Source organism: Doryrhamphus excisus, linkage group LG10 (assembly GCF_037039965.1).
Source record: "Doryrhamphus excisus strain RoL-2023G ecotype Guam linkage group LG10, RoL_Dexc_Guam_v1.1, whole genome shotgun sequence".
NCBI lineage: Eukaryota > Metazoa > Chordata > Actinopteri > Syngnathiformes > Syngnathidae > Doryrhamphus > Doryrhamphus excisus.
Genome location: NC_136366.1, coordinates 10442023 through 10457834, shown reverse-complemented (window position 1 = coordinate 10457834; position 15812 = coordinate 10442023). Strand labels below are relative to the sequence as shown.

Sequence of the window (15812 nt, the reverse complement as noted above, 5' to 3'; positions counted from 1 at the left end):
GTCTGACAGACAGTATCAACTGCCTACAAGAAAACATATGATACAAATGTAAAATTAAAGGAAATATTGGCTTATTATGATATCGTATTCATTGTTATGATTATAACAGAAATGTTGACAATAATATTCTTTAGTGTCAATTTGTGGGACATTAAACACCTCAAAACGCACCTGAATTGTTTTGCGACTTAAATTAAATAAATAAAAACGTTTGCTTGTCCAGTCAGATCTTTTCATTATATCTTTATTAAAATGAATGTTAAAATCTTGTCTGGTTCTTATGGACCCAATCTCGTGCATGGTTTCGTCTTGTGAGTTGGATGTATGATGACATCACAAATTTATGCCAATGTAAACTAAAACATATTGATGAAGATCAGGCTTTGCATCATCGGTGCTACTAATTCTTGTAAGACGCTAAAATAAATTTCTCTTTTGCGTCTTCTGTTAAACAAAGAAGAGTCGCAAACATTGGCGCTAGCAGGCTAAAGCTAATGCTACTTCTACTATGTAGCGGAGGCAATGCAGATTTGTATTTGTGCATTGGCAACCAACATTCCAACATTGTCTTTTGTGCGTTTATTTATGAGGATTCCCGCCAGTTCCCTGCAGCGGCTGTCAACAGAATATGATTTATGCTAACGCCTTAAAGCACAAAGACGCTCCCCGTGCTGCATTTAAACGACAATACATTTCTTTTGTCATGCGAGCTGCGCGGGATTTCCACTTTAAAGACTCTAAAGTCGGCGCAGGCATTGTCGTGACTCACATGACTGCGCTATGCGCGGAATCTCATTCGTCTTCTTCGTTCAGAGCCTTCCACCGGCACTCCTACCTCCACATTCATTCATTGATTGAATGACAAAAGACAAAGCAACTTGCCAAAAAAGAAGCGCCGCAACTATTTTCCCATCACGTCTGCCAAGAATAATCTCTGACAGCTGATGTGTGAATGCGCCAAGGCGTCATTAATGTGCTCCGTCGCCCAAATCGCAACAAAAAACTCCCGACTTTTGACTGCTGCGGGATGGGATAGTCACCGCGCGGATTTCTCACGTAAAATCGGAAGGAGGATTACTTCTGGGAAGCTGCAGAAAAAAAAGATGAGAGCTAAAAATTAGCATCAGCATGGGATTTGTTTCACATGTCTGTACATTGTAAAGGAAGCTTGCACAAATCAAACGCGCGTGGTGAAATTCCCCCTTCCGCGTGCGTGTTTTTATATCAGGAAAATAAATGTAAGCGAAATCATTGCTTTTCTCATGCTTGAAAATGAACTGGAGTCTATTGTTTTGCCAACTCTTCCTTATAAAAATATAAAATAGATTCAAGTGAAGAGAATATTATAATAACTACAAGCATGCCCGAACGCCTCATGGGGCAAGGAGATCGGATCAGAAAGGAGACAGAGCATGAAGTTGCTCTGCATGCATCATATGTAGTATGAACAAATAAGTAAGTTGGATGATTATTTTGTGCATTAAGAGGCTTCATCTTGGAGGCTTCATTTCCAATGGTACCACTTACCGATACAACCTTACAATACCTGGATGCTGCCGCCGTGCAAACCTGTTACTGTGCATAGGGACAAATAAGATATCAGGAAGGGGGGAAACACTTCTGGGGGACGCTAGACTATGCTTCCATCTGCTGCCATAGCAGAGACGCCCTAGTAAATACTGTACATGTGTTTAGCCAATATTTACGGTACGCTTATGCGTTCTTTGATTCTAAATTTGTTCTCCAAAGAGCCAAACGCGATGTGGAACCCCCCTTCTCGATGAGTACTCACCTCCAGGTCTGTGATGAAGACAGGACTTCCTCTCCTCTGATCGCATTAATCAATTTTAATTGCGTCGGGGGCCTATAATGCCGCCATTGTGCATGGCGTAATTCAATCTGCAAGCTGGTTGTATATGGCATCTACTTACATGTCACCACGCCACCCCTCCCCCTGCTCTTGCCTTCTGAGCGGGGTCGCCAGGCGGGAAAACAGGAACGCCGGGCGGGACGAGGTCATAGGTCGCAGTGCGGTGCATTTCATCCGGCAACGTCTGGAGTGTAAGGGTGGGTTCCAAGATAGTGGTCGTGTTTCATGAAGGTTATACTGCCTTCAGCCTTGAGCCTGCCCTCCACACACACGCACACACACACACACAGAATGAATGATACTGTCAGCGTGTCACAGTGGGCGTCAAACGATGAAGCTCAACATAACTTAGCCGAGGGGGAGCGGCAATAAAGTGGATTTGTTTAATGGGACCGTGTCTATCACCATATCTCAAACTGGTTGTACAGTCAATTACTGCACTGACTCTAATTATTTAGTCATGTCAGGTGGGAGGGGTGGCGGGTGGGGGTGTGTACTTGCTGAGTCGGCTGCTTCTGTCGCAACATACAAGAAACATGACACATTTTAGTGTCAATAAAAGTGTCTTTATTTTACGTGAAACATATAGGCTGATATATTGATATAAGATAGAATTGTTCCCAAAGGAATTAACGTTTGTTACAATTTGCTAATTTTTTCCCAAAGGAATTAACGTTTGTTACAATTTGCTAATTTTTTGGTTAACATCCAAACTTTCTGCTATATTTTGCCTTCCCTTGCGTTCGCCAGCTTGTTTAGCGTCTAAAGTACTGTCCAGTTTGTTTATGACGCCACCTTGGATCACACGCCCAAGACAAAATCTTACGATGCATGCATTGTGGGCCAGGGACGCCATTTTAGAACAACACATCTGTTTATATATAACAGTTGCTGTGCGGTTTGCATCATTTTCTGCATTTTAAACTATAATTATTGTATATAAAATGTGTTATCTGTTAACATTTTGGGGTATCTGGAACGGATTAAATGGATTTACATTCTTTTCTATGGGAAAATTTGCTTTGGTTAGAGTCCGACCTTCTCGAATGGATTAATGATGTTAACCAAGGCACCACTGTAATGGGAATAGTAATAACTGCTTCCCAGGTCGAGCTAGCATCATCATAGAACCTTTGTTAACTGCACAGGAACTACTTTGAGGTAGCAGTTAGCATTACTAAACTGCAGGACAAGTGTACGCGAGGAAACGAGTGACAGGCATGACTTTGTGAGGCCTTTTTCCGGAAGCTTTCCGTGGAATTCCAAACAGTTGGGCTCCAGATACCAAAGGCAAGCGGTGTCCTTTTACTGTCTGATTCTAACGCAGGTTTGTTTACTCACATTTTTCTAATATTTAGGATATTTGCACACTATTCCCACCAACGACAGATATTCAATGGTGGACCTTGGACCGTGACGTGGTGGTGCGTGCACTCCACGACCCCTGTCCCTGATCACTCGCACAGCACACCGTTGGCGGGACAAAGAGTGTGTTGTTTAGTTAAACGAGGGGCCCTTAGATGTGTGATTAGCACAATCTGCTGCAGGAAGCTCCTTCACCACACACACAACCACAAAGTTTGCGACACCCGACAGAGGGAAGTTCTAGCAAGCTTGTTTTTGCACGTTCAGCTATTAGTTGTAATTATGCATTAATACAAAGTTCAACACTGTTCCAAGATTTTTACCACAAAAGGTTTTGACTGTCTAAACACGCCAAATTGTTATTGCGCAATCCATGTTGTACATGACTGATCGAGGGGGCGTTCAATCAAGACAATTTAAGCTAATGCTAACAGGTTTCCTGTTTGGTCATCCCCCATTCACTCCCGACGTTTGCTAGCATTAGCCTTTAGCACGCAGCTACCTAACGTCAATGACTTGATGTTTTACGTGGAAATAACTCCTAACGTTTCTCAAACAAACATGTAGTCCATTAATACACACATTCAACTGCAGTGTTCAAGCTTCATTTGTGACATATTACTTACCTTTTATAAATAACACGACGATGGCACACGTCAGCTAGCAGTATCAATGTAGATTTATCGTCACGTTCGTACGCGGTTCCGCCTTGTGGACTGGCATGGTAATAGCAGTGCTACGTTATCTAACACAACAGTGCTTCTCAACTGGTGGGTCGGGAGCCAAAAGTGGATCACAGATTCATTCTGGGTGGGTCGATTTAAAAAAAAGTCCAAGTAAATAAAATAATATAAAAAGTAAATGTAAAAATTGTAAAAAAAAAAAAAAACAATCTTACAAATGTAAAATGTAATTACAAATTAATACAAATAAAATCAAATTCATTTCGAAAATAATGATAGTCTTATAGTGTAGTCCCATGCGAGTAGCAGGCTGCTACGCTGGCGAAGGGAGTGAAGATGTATGAGTGCATGGCGGGATGCACGCTGACTGTTGCACATTTAATTGGATTAGCTTCTTCTGTGTGGTTTCCTGGCAACATCGACCAGGGAAGTTTGCTTGTCTTTGCCCCACACCTCGTTTGAAGTTGATTCAAGTGAATGGTGTCTAGGGTCATCCACATGCAAGGTGCCCTCAAAATCAACTAAGAAACTGCGGCTGCATTCCTCAACATGATTCCTGCTTCTCACTGCGCCTTGAGACAAATACGTGCATGCGGCCAGAGAGCTGGAGAGAAATCAATTGTTCCAGTTAACAAGCCACGGCTGGTTGGAGATGGATATCTGGGATGAGATGCGTCTCCTGTCGGCGGAGGCGAGATGTTTCCTCCACCAGTTTTACGAGCTGCCATCCTTCCCTGCGAGAGGAGATAGCGGAGACGAGGGAGAACGTAAACAAACGTGACGACGCAAACACATGAACAACCTCACCGGGAAGGGAGACGACACGGTGGATGAGTGGAGGGAGTCGAGCACAAGGCCCCAGTGTTGCCTTTGCTAGGCGGGGACAGCTGTCATGAAGGCACCCCGTCGCCGCCGCCACCCTCAGCTGTCAGAGGCGGGAGAAATAGGCGATTCACATGCGGACATTGGGTCAGTGTTCGGGTGACGGGACATCTGATGCACACAGTGAGGCATGTGTGTGTGCGTGCGTGTGTGTGTGTAGAATAGAATCACCTTTGCCAGCCAACACACACACACACACACACATCTTTAGCATCCCAATGATGATGATCTGTTTCTGTTAACATTGAAGTTGAGTAATGCGTCTTATGGTCTTCAAGGAACCGCAACCAAGTCTTGTGGTAAACATCAACGAGTCTTCAATGAAGACTCGAAGAACCAAACCAAGCGAACGCGTTTTTTCTGACTCTTTCTGACGATTATGAGTGTGACGTACTTGAATCCCGGTAAGAGGACAGTCATAGCTGTCAGACTCCATAATATAAACGGCTCCTGTGCAATAACCGTGCAATAAACAAGTGCAATAACCGTGCAATAAACTCGTGGCTTTATCAACAGCTGTAAATAGTGTATAGAACTTTATTTGTATGACCTTTTTTATTTAGCGCTGTCTATGCTTGTGTGTGTTTTTATACTCTGCTTTTGCTGCTGTAAATCTGGAATTTCCCCTTGTGGGACTAATAAATGCATATCTTATCTTATACTATTCTTCAGCATCCTTTTTGTAAAAATCAAAGAAAATTCTTCAGCGAGCAATCATAAATAAACTTTATGTACGGACCGTTTATCAGATACATTTTACAGTCTCACCAAAGACAATATATGTAGAGTCACACTAACTCATCCTAAAGCAGCCTTGAATCAAATTCAAAGTCTTCCATGTGTTCCAATGGGTTTTGTTAACAAAACAGACGTACATCAAAGCCAATTTGGACCAACGGAATCGAAACATCTGTGCTGAATTACAGCCTTTGACAAACGCCACATCGCTATCACATCTGTGGCCTGTTGTGCCGCCGGGTTTGAAAAGTGCTAAAAGGTTTGCCAGAGACCTCGGTGGTATCACGGCGGCTGCTTGGAGCATGTGTCCGAATACAGTGCATCTTGCTGGGCCACATCAGACGGCTCCCTCTGCTCTATACTTTGCTTCTCCTGGTAGTAGTGACGTGGTGGTTGCCATGTCATGATATTGGTTTAGCACAAATCAACAGGTTTTGACCAACTTACATCTCAATTTCAAAAGATACAAAACAGTTATCGGTATATCGGTCCAGAGATGGACAGTTATCGATCTTTTTGAAAAAATGATATTCTGCATCTCTACTATAAACATTTAACATTTGCATCCATTGAATGATCCCGGACCAGTCCAGGGTGTACCCCGCCTCTCGCCCGAAGACTGCTGGGATAGGCTCCAGCACCCCCGCGACCCTCGTGAGGAAAAAGCTGTAGAAAATGAATGAATGAATGAATGATCCCATCTGCCTACACTGCATTTTGCTCAGACAAATACTCCAGATGTTTGCCGCCTAAACAAAGGCCAGCGTGTTGCCGCGCCCGCTCTGAATTTGCAGGTGTCGTCGGGGCACAGGAATTTCAACAGCCACGCAAGACAAGGCAAGCCAGGGTGAGCTTATGGACGAAAGCTGGAGGAGATTGCTCCTGTTGCACGGTCACGCTCGTTGCTGTTCCCACCGGGGGGGGAGAAGGCTGGTGACGAGCGTGCACACCTTGGCTGCATGTGTGCCGCCGCTCTCTCTCCCTCCGTTTTGCTTCCTAATCTTGCTTTGCTGCAGCGGCGGATTCCATCCCTTTGAAATGCTTCCCGGTATGTTTATTTATGTCGGCCTCTTGCGTGTTTCGGGGATTACATCTTTGCAAAATTTCCCCTCCTCATCCTTGTCTTCTTCAAAGCGGCTCTATCTTCTCCCCCTCTTGCTCTCTCTCTCACACACACACACACACACACACACACACACACACACACACACACACAGATTTTTGAGGCCTTATGGCAAGCATTAATGCTATTTGTGAACAATCGATGCGGTTTGGCATCAGCGCAGCACTGCAGCCATAATTCAATTCAAACTATCACTCTATCATGCGAAGGTCGTTAAAGGGTGCAAGTTCCTGCATGCCAGCACACACAAGGAGAGACATTTGTTGGTCTTCTTCCATCATCCTTTGGGCTTAATGGTCAAGCTAATGAGGCCTTTGGAGAGTTGTGCTGTCATGAGGCATCACCAGAGAGAAACCTGCCGAGCCCATTAGAGCCTCCATCGGCGTCCGCCAGCCTAGCCGAGTGAGGGTTTTGTCTTCCCGGGCTAAATGAGCACCCCCGCGGTGACTACCAAGCGTGAGACGGAACGCTGCGGTGGCCGAAAACAAAGATTTGCATGCTCGGACGCCCTCTGGAGCTCTGCTATCCTTTCCATCCCTGTCACCCAAACTACTTCTGCACAGCACTTGAGTATGCGTCGGTGTAAACAGACGATACACAGACGATCCACAGACGCCCAGCACATATGGCGATGAGTCATGGCGATGCAGCAGCTTCCTCTTTAATCACCTGGGGAGGCTACGTGGACCTCGACAGTTGCGGCACGACGCCGGTGTTCTGGGGTTCTCGTCTTCACGCTAAAATAAAAACACGTTAAGATGACGTTTCAGGTATCAACTTATTGCCACCCCTACGTGAGTAATGGGCTCACCTCGGCCCCCGCAGTGGAAAAGATGCGGCTCCAACACTGCGGTCACAGGTCAATATTGTATGCAGTATGTATGCATGTCCACAGCTAAGAAAAACACCAGGCTGCTAGAAAAGAAACAAGGGAAGGAAAGAATGTTCCATTTGTGTTGCAATTGAAGTCATGTTTACTTTTGCTTATGCTGTATATACAGTATGGACATCTTATACCGCCATTTTAAATAAAGTCTGTCCTATCTACAGTTCCACTGTTGTAGTCCTGTAATCACAGTAGTATGGTGGGGGGGGGGTCTCGGTAACCGCGGGATAACGGCATCGCGCTTAAGAAAGCGACGTTGACAAAGGAAACAGGATATTGGTTACCCTCCGACCCGGCCCAGATGTGGACAACTTCCTCATTGGAGCGGCGTTACCGTGGCAACAGGGGGAGCTGTGATGAGCGTTTAGATGGAAAGAGAAAAGAAAACAAGCCAACCTGTTGTTTGCTTGGACTGACTGACTGACTGACTGGATGCAGCTGACAGGACGCCCTGCTTCAAGCCCACGCCTGCACATGTCCATAAATTGGATACTTGAAAGGATATTTAGCTTAATTGATGCTTTGGAAGTAAACACAGCCTGGGTTTTAGCTTCATACCAAAGCATAATTAGACATAATTGTCTCTTCATGTACTTCTACTACATAACACAAGTCAACAAGTATGACAGTCCATCATTTTATCATTCAGCTGGTTGAGAGAGGATAACGTGACGATAACGTACCATTCCCCCCACGGTCAAACGATGGAATGATCCGGATTAGAATTAAAAATGAGTATAATTTGTTTGGTGTAACCGAGTTGTGCACAATTCAACTCCCGGAATTGGAAAAAGTGTTTTGCGCAGTGCTAATTACTGTAAAGAACCATGCTTATAACGATGCGACTGCAACCAAAACAGAACCGAGCACCCCTACGGACAACCCAAACTGAAATTTGCACCTCACACACTCCGACTCCTGGAGTCAGATGGTTCAGATGACACTGAACAACTCATACGAGGTTTGTTTGCTTCATTGCCTCGCACGAGTCGTTTTTGGGAATAAGAAATCTTTTTTGAACAAACCATGTACGATTCGTTCAGTACAATCTGGAGCATCGTTTTTCAACAGTGCTAGCAAACAAAATGATGTGATGACCATTGAAACATATCCTTATGGCCCACGTGATTCACTTCTCGGAAAAGGTGTCAATCTAAACATAAATTTGGATGGGAATCATTTTGACGCAATTTAACCAACAAACGAAACAAAGAGTCTAACTTCAATCAAAACGTTTGTGGGATCAGAAGCAAAGTTTTAACAGACCCACTCCCGAACGTAAACCTCATAGGAGCCATTACTGGGAATGGGAAATAACAGTTTTTGTGCAGTTCTATGAACAAACCTTGCATGATTCATTCTGCGTAATCTGAACCGCACTACAGATGACAAGCTAACATATTGGAACACAACCAACAATTAATTCTGTTTACCTTAAGTCAACCATACCAACAATACCAATGAACTAACATAACCTGTGTTGGGATTGTTAGTATGGTTCAGATTATACAGGATGAACCATAAAGGGTCGCGGGGGTGCTCGAGCCTATCCAAGCTGTCTTGGGGCGAGAGGCGGGGTACACCCTGCACTGGTGGCCAGCCAATCACAGGGCACATATAGACAAACAACCATTCACACTCACATTCATACCTATGGACAATTTGGAGTGGCCAATTAACCTAGCATGTTTTTGGAATGTCGGAGGAAACCAGAGTACCCGGAGAAACCCCACGCATGCACGGGGAGAACATGCAAACTCCACACAGAGATGGCCGAGGGTGGAATTGAACCCCGGTCTCCTAGCTGTGAGGTCTGTGCGCTAACCACTCGACTGCCACCTCACATGATTCATTTTGGGGAATGAGTAGTTTTCAAACAAAACTTGCTAACCACTGCTAACTACTAAGCGACGCTAGGAGGTTGCAATCCGTGCCATGATGAGCGAGCATGCTCTGAGTGCACGGCAGGCGGGAGTGTTTGAATTGCCGTGTTGCAATCCAAAGCCAACATTTCACCTCTTTCTTTCTTCTACTGGCGTGCGGAAGCTACCGCTGTGCCGCTGCCCTCCTTTCATTCAAACAAGTTGATGAAGAGGCTTTGGCAAAGTTCCCCCTTCCACGCCCGCAGGCGTAAAATTATGGGGGAGGCAGAGGACGAGGTAATTACCGTCAAGTGTTTGGGCCTCTACCCAGAAGAACACACGAGCCACTTCAAAAGGTTGACGCGCAAACACGAGCATGCATGGTGCTAGCTCTACCTTTGACACTTATTATTACTGTACACCCGTGTCGTACTGAAACATGTGGAACAGTTTCCTATGCGGTACATTTGGTGCTCTATGGTTATCAGAGCATTTTTTTTTCTTTGCCATCATTGAATAACCCTGAATTCACACCATACGTGCATCACGTACATCACATTCTTGTAGAGTATATTTCATTCATCCATTCATTTTCTACCGCTTATCTTCACGAGGGTCGCGGGGGTGCTGGAACCTATCCCAGGCGGGGTACACCCTGGACTGGTGGCCAGCCAATCACAGGGCACATATAGACAAACAACCATTCACACTAACATTCATACCTATGGACAATTTGGAGTGGCCAATTAACCTAGCATGTTTTTGGAATGTGGGAGGAAACCGGAGTACCCGGAGAAAACCCACGCATGCACGGGGAGAACATGCAAACTCCACACAGAGATGGCCGGGGGTGGAATTGAACCCTGGTCTCCTCGCTGTGAGATCTGTGTGCTAACCACATGACCACCGTGCAGCCCCAGCGTATATTTAAAAAGCTCAATTCACATTTTTTTCTAGTCCCGGGCTAATTCAGCTTTTATGACTCAAGTGCATCCTGTCGAGGCCACGACGGTTCAAAACAAAAAGGTAACGATGCTGCTTTGCAAGCAGATGACTGGAGCTTTATGAGTTTTATTACATTTCATAGTTTTTCCCGGGGCTGTGGCAGCCATTTCATTTCATGGACACTCCTGCATCGATTAGTGACGTGGGTGAAAATCAATAAGTCCTCAAAAGGACATGAAGTAGATGCGAGTGGACGTGGAGGACGTCAGCCTGATCCGACTGATTTAGAGTCTAACAAAGCAAAACAAATATAATTTTAAAGAATCCGAACACGGCCTGCATGGAATGACAACGATGGCATGAAGACGTTTGGGCGCCAGGCCCCCGAGGTGACCATTAAAAATGAAATAGTGCGTTGCCACTCTTACTAAAACTGCCTTCACCGGGGAGCACAAATTGTTGTTGTAAATAAAAACCCTGGGCGTCCAGGGACTACGTGTTGTGGTTATTAGTTTGCACCCCACCCCCATCCGCACGCCCCCCCCCCTTGGCCGCCCGCCTTCAGCGCTTTGCCTGAGCAGTGAAGGCAGATGATTATTAACTCCAGTGGAAGCTGGAGGTGGAAAATGTAAAATCATTAAAAAACACGAGCGCAGGAAAAAGAAAAGCGCATTAGGAGTCACAGGAAGTCAACATAAACGACTTCTGAGATGTTCATGATGAGAAATGAAACTCTCCTGCTTGTGATGAGCGACGTTATTATGTGGCACTAAAAGGCCACTTTTACTGCACTCGTCCATGCGGGCTTGGGGACCATTTTACTTTTACCGGCTTAACATCGCAGACGAGGAGAAACTCCACTCGTGATTGTTTCAACTTAGCATCGGAACTCCAAGTGCTTCTATTCCACAGCCAATTATGTTGGCAACACATGATGCAACTTGCACACCGCAATCCCATAACTCCTGCAGTACCTATACAACACCACTAGGCTTTACTTGATTTCTATCCTACAGATGTATGAATGATGAATGAATGCAGGCCACACAGCTAGGAGACCCGAGTTCAATTCCATCGCTGTGTTGAGTTTGCATGTTCTTCCCGTGCATGCGTGGGTTTTCTCCGGGTACTCCGGTTTCCTCCCACATTCCAAATACATGCTAGGTTAATTGGCCACTCCAAATTGTCCATAGGTATGAATGTGAGTGTGAATGGTTGTTTGTCTATATGTGCCCTGGGATTGGCTAGCGACCAGTCCAGGGTGTACCCCGCCTCTGGGATAGCTGGGATAGGCTCCGGCGCAGCCGCGACCCTCGTGAGGATAAGCGGCAGAAAATGAATGAATGAAAGATGTAATGCTCACCTCCCTACACGCAGAACACATGCTCTATGTCAGGCCCCAACATCCATTGGGGGCCCCATGTTGGGCAAGGGGGTGCACTTTAGAACATCACATCAGCCTGAGGAAGGAGAAAGGAAAAAAATAGTTACTGTAATAATTGGCAGCACACAAAAATGATGCACTGTAATGGTACAGCTGCTGCATTTAAAAAAATATCTGTTTTTAAATTTTATTTATTTATTTTCCATTTTGCACACAAAAATAATTTACCAAACTATTTGTTTCCCACGTACAGTAGGCCCTCGTTTATCACGGTTAATTGGTCCAGACTTGACCATGATAAGTGAATTTCTGTGATGTAGTATTCCTTCTTTAGAAATGTAATATTTTGGGAGTTATGTTATTAAACATCTGTTTACAATCTTCTAAATAGTTTTTTTAAACATTAGCAGAGCTTATATTGACACCCTTATAGTCCCAATGGTGTGATATGGGAGATATAGAGAAATCTAAGAAAATACAGTCAATTCAGGTCAAATTGATCTGTTTTAAATGTTTCAAATGTTTTAAATCAATATTTGACCCTGGAAAGAAACCAATGGACTTAACATATTTCTTATGGGAAAAATAGTTTTGGAATGGGAACAATTTGGAAGTCAACCAGCATCGACTTTGGAGGATTCCCTGTCCATGCATTCATCAGTCAGTAAGCAAACACGTGATCTCGATGCGGTAAATATATTTGCCAGTTTCTCTTTCATCCTTCAGTAAATGATTTCCATGCTGACAGGCCAGCAGTTGCTTTGCGAGAACGCAGGAGCGATGAAATGGATGCAGGTTTCCTTTGTAAAAGTCCAGACTCTTCCAAAGCTGTGCTGTTGCCGTGGTGACTGCAGTGGCAAAAACACACAAGCCCTTCCTGGTGGTCGGCGTGGGACCTTTTTCATCATATTGAGAACGTGATGAAGTTTGTACGAGGCAAACGTCACAACACCGCGAGACAAGCAGGACGTGTCGTACGCCCTTTTCCTTTGCAGGCCCTCGGGGAGGAACCTTTGATTCCTTGTAAACGGGACGTGGAACAACCCCAAACAAAACACCTGGATCTCGTCTTGTTTATCCAAACAGAGCGACTGTTTGGGCGGACGACCACATGGATGGGAAGGGAACAAGTAGGGATGAGGTGTCAAAGCTGACATGTCTAGAACATTCCTGCAGACCAAACACAGTGTGTGTGTGTGTGATGCATGTTCTTGTTGTGTTGCTGCAGGCAGGCTTGTGTTTGTGTACGACCGAGACGTGGAACCACCCCATGGCCCACAGCAAACCAGCTAACGACTCCAAACCCTCAGGAGCTCACATGGTGGATGGTGCTGTGGCGGCATGCGAGGCGAAGCAAGCCATGTTGTGTTTTTGTAAAAAGTCCCACCAATGTGTTGCGTTAGCAAACGCCTTTTGAGACAGGGGTCAAGAATTTGGAGCGGCTGTGTGATATTTGGGAAGGGGGCGAGAAACCAGCGCCGCGTGATTCCCGTAACAACGGCAGTGCAAGTTCACGCCTTTGACATGGGGTTGAAGGTCATGTTCATTCGCACCGACTCACGAGAACCCAGCACAAAAACAAGGCCAAGTCCACACCCACACAGCTTTGACCTTTCAGTGTCGTAGTCGGTGTACAGCTCGTATAGATTTACTATGTCAACACACGGCCATGCATGGTGGTGGTAGCGCGCACGAGTGCTACCGACACTTGTGGAGCTGCGATTCACCCAACATGCACTGTCACATATGGCAAAGCAGAAACCGAAGGAAGGAAGGCGTCTAACATCCACCAGCTCCACGAGTGACATCATCACAGAGGTAGCGGAAGGTCGATTTCAAGCTCATTGAAATATTCACCACAAGTGTGCGGCTTCCCCTCAAGTATTATATGTACAGTAGTGAGTAAAAGTGACTGTAGGGGTGTTATTTAATGTCTAGAAGGCTCTAATAATGTTAAAACTCGTCATAAATATGCTTTCTATGCTCTTACTATGAAAATAGTCCACTTAATATTGAATCCTACTTGGCGGACATTCACTTATCAGGGTTGGTCTGGAAGTATAACAGTGATGAGTGAGGGACGAGTGTAGTGAAGGCGACTGTGTGGCATTGTCCCTTGACGGGATGAGAAATGACTATTTTGCTGACCCAAGTCTTATGTGGGGAAAATGAGGAGGCATTTAGTGCGCGTGCATAAACACGCACACATCCTAACAAGTGAAGGCCGATATTGATTTGATTTAACAGCAGCGGCATCCATCATGCAGTCGTCGTGTTGTATCATAACAAGACAGAGGCGCTCCCGTGTTAACCCCGCACTGACAGAAATACGACCCGCCGTTAATTATTCACCGCAACACGCCGTGCGACCGACCGACCGACCGACCGACCTCCCCTGCTTCTCGGGAGGTAAAGATGCTGTTTTTGTTGGAGGTGAAAAACTGATATAAGTTCTCAAAGCGGACTGTCATTATTCCTCATTAGGTGTGTTTTGTACTGCTAGTCACTTTGCTGAGGGAACAATTAGCACTTGTTTTGTTTCTGCTCCAATGGAAGTCATTTAGCTGTTATTGAAGACTTTCTTATTAGTGATGGATGACGCTGTTTGCTGGGCTATTTTACGTGGCGTGGAAGGTGTATTAATCATTATTAATGACACTTTTTTTTTAACCCCTCTCCTTACAAGCCAAGGTGATTTAGCCTCCTGGCTGGACACTGTGTGTGTGTGTGTGTGTGCCTAATGAAGTACTTACTCAAGCTGCTGTCGGCAGAATGCAAGGTCACGCTGGATGCTGGGATAACAGCGGCAGATTACATTCAAGGTCAAATCCAAACACACACTAAAGGTCAGTGACTTTACACTGTAGCAAAGTTTAGTCCTCTAAAATGTCAAGTGGATACATTAAGAAATGTAAACTATGAAAATATTCAATTTATCAACATTGAATCCAACATGGCGGTCTGGCCTGGAGATAATGAACCGCTATAAGCGAGGGAGGGACGATGGAATAGATAAAAATATCAATTCTTAGACAGCCTTGGGTGGAAAAAGCGATGGAAAGGTAGAACTCCACGGGTGTGTTTCATTGTGGTAACAGCATGACGATAACCATAGAAGAAGAAAGAGGATGTCTTGACAAGAAGTGGATGTCAATAACACTGACAGAAGGAGAAGGGAATGCACATCAAAGTCAGCTGTGTTTACGTGAAGCAACACCCCCCCCCCCCACCCCCAGGCATGCATTGATGGCAAGTTGGATCATGTGTAAGTTGTTGTTGGTGAAACATCTTCAGGCTGCATGACTAGCTGTCAAAACTGGGTCACGGAATAAAAGAAAATAAAATAAAGAGTGAGTCACCTGCGAGCAGGGTCCCCCGCGGACACCATCAGGCGGTGTGGGACCATGACGCATCCCAGCGCCGCCTCATCAGGACCACCTCTCCGCATCATCCACTTTCTGAGAAGTCAGGGCCGTCATCCTGCGCCGAGGAGGCTCATCATTCCTTCTCGCTCGCTGCGGCGCTCAAGTACGACAGGAAGAGGGCCGCTGGGAAACACGTCAATAATTGGGCAGCAAATGGAAGCGGTGATGCAGGGAATGATGTCAGTCCCGCATCCTGACTGTTCATGGAGTCATGGCTGACATCAGCTTCTTCTTGGCCCCAACCTTGCAGAGCACTGGAGACCTGCTGTTGATGGCGGGAAAGGGGGTCATTACAGGAGCAGGTCCATCAAATAAAACTAATATTTTCACCAGATTAAATTAATATATGTTGCAATGTAACATAAAAGATAATTAGCAAATATTTTAGAAAAATATTGAAAAAACACAATCTGAATGTGCGATACTGACCACGCCATTTCACCGAGTTCCCGGTGCATTTCTGCCGCAGATCCTTCTCAAACTTTGGAGAGGAAAGCTTGCCAAAGCAAATATAAAAGTGTAAAGCAATATAATCATAAAAGTTGGGGGTAATATAAAGATGTGGTCCTCGTGTGGTTGACGAGAGCGTGTCTGGGAGAAGGGCCTCGCGTGTTTGTGTGCGCTATCGTTGCGCTTCGCCATAAAAGGC

The 15812-nt window shown here is 45.2% G+C and overlaps 1 long non-coding RNA gene across 1 annotated transcript; it reads right to left on the bottom strand.

Annotated features, from left to right (window-relative positions):
- Positions 1-4202: 4202 nt before the first annotated feature.
- On the bottom strand, positions 4203-7509 carry LOC144901184 (uncharacterized). The gene is made up of 4 exons (XR_013629330.1): positions 7473-7509; positions 7331-7398; positions 4726-4843; positions 4203-4652 (listed from the first exon to the last, which is right to left on the bottom strand). It is a non-coding gene; the product is annotated as an uncharacterized LOC144901184 (long non-coding RNA).
- Between the last annotated feature and the right edge of the window lie 8303 nt (positions 7510-15812).